Raw genomic sequence first — 1,001 nt, forward strand, 5'->3', positions numbered from 1 at the left:
CCAGATTTTCGGCAGCAGCCAAATCTCTGAATCAGATTCAGCCGAATTGAATTGGGACAGCAATTTGAGTCACTGAATCGAATCACTGTCCCCCTAAATCGGCCAAATCTGAATCCAAAGCAAATACTAGCTGCTTCACACAGGCCTAGCTGCTGTTAAATCCTCCCTCAGTCTTCTCTTTTCCAAGCTAAATAAGCCCAGTTCCCTCAGCCTCTCCTCAGAAGTTATGTCCCCCAGCCCCCGAACCATTTCCATTGCCCTCTGCTGGCTTCTCTCCAATTTGCCCACATCCTTTCAGTAGTGGGGGAGGAGGGGTGCAAAACTGGACACAGTACTCCAGATGTGGCCTTGCCAGTGCTGAATAGAGGGGAAGAATCACTTCCCTCGATCTGTTGGCAGTGGTCTTACTAATGCAGCCTAGTATGCTGATACCCTTCTTGGCAACAAAGGCACACTGTTGGCTCATTTTTAGCTCACAGTCCGTTGTAACCCTGAGGTCCTTTTATGAAGAGCTGTTGCTTAGCCAGTCAGCCCCCAGCCTGTACTGGTTCATGGGATTGTTCTGTCTGAAGTGCAGGACTTTGCACTTGTCCTTGTTGAACGTCATGGGCAAGCCTGCACGTGCCTCTTGCAGTGTCTCAAACCCCTTTGAGATGCTACAAAAGAAGTATGTGTGGGAATAGGAAAAGGTTCCCCCAACGGCAAGTTTGCAGCGCGGGGGCAAAATTAGACCCCTGGATATCCAGGGGTCAAACCCCCCCCCCAAAAAAAACACCAGAGGCAACTGGAGGCTGTGTCCTCCATGAAGATGCTCTGGCTGTCAGAGTGTCTCTGTGGTTGGCCCTCACCCTGGTGCTGAAGCACACTGCCCACCCGTGGAGGGCAGGCAGTGTGCCAGCAGCAGGGCTCCAGTGCCAGTAAGTAAGGGGTCAGGGGTGGCTGGAGAAGGGGGAAGAGGACCATGAGGGGCGACCCCTGCTGGCCCCGCCCACTCCCCCAGC

General features: G+C 53.3%; 1 protein-coding gene across 1 annotated transcript in view; it reads right to left on the bottom strand.

The window, feature by feature from the left end:
* Positions 1 to 1,001, bottom strand: part of ALK (ALK receptor tyrosine kinase) — a 545,961-nt gene that overhangs the window by 379,953 nt on the left and 165,007 nt on the right. The gene's annotated exons all lie outside the window — the stretch shown is intronic.

This window comes from Alligator sinensis, unplaced genomic scaffold (assembly GCF_000455745.1).
Source record: "Alligator sinensis unplaced genomic scaffold, ASM45574v1 scaffold138_1, whole genome shotgun sequence".
Classification (NCBI taxonomy): Eukaryota; Metazoa; Chordata; order Crocodylia; family Alligatoridae; genus Alligator; species Alligator sinensis.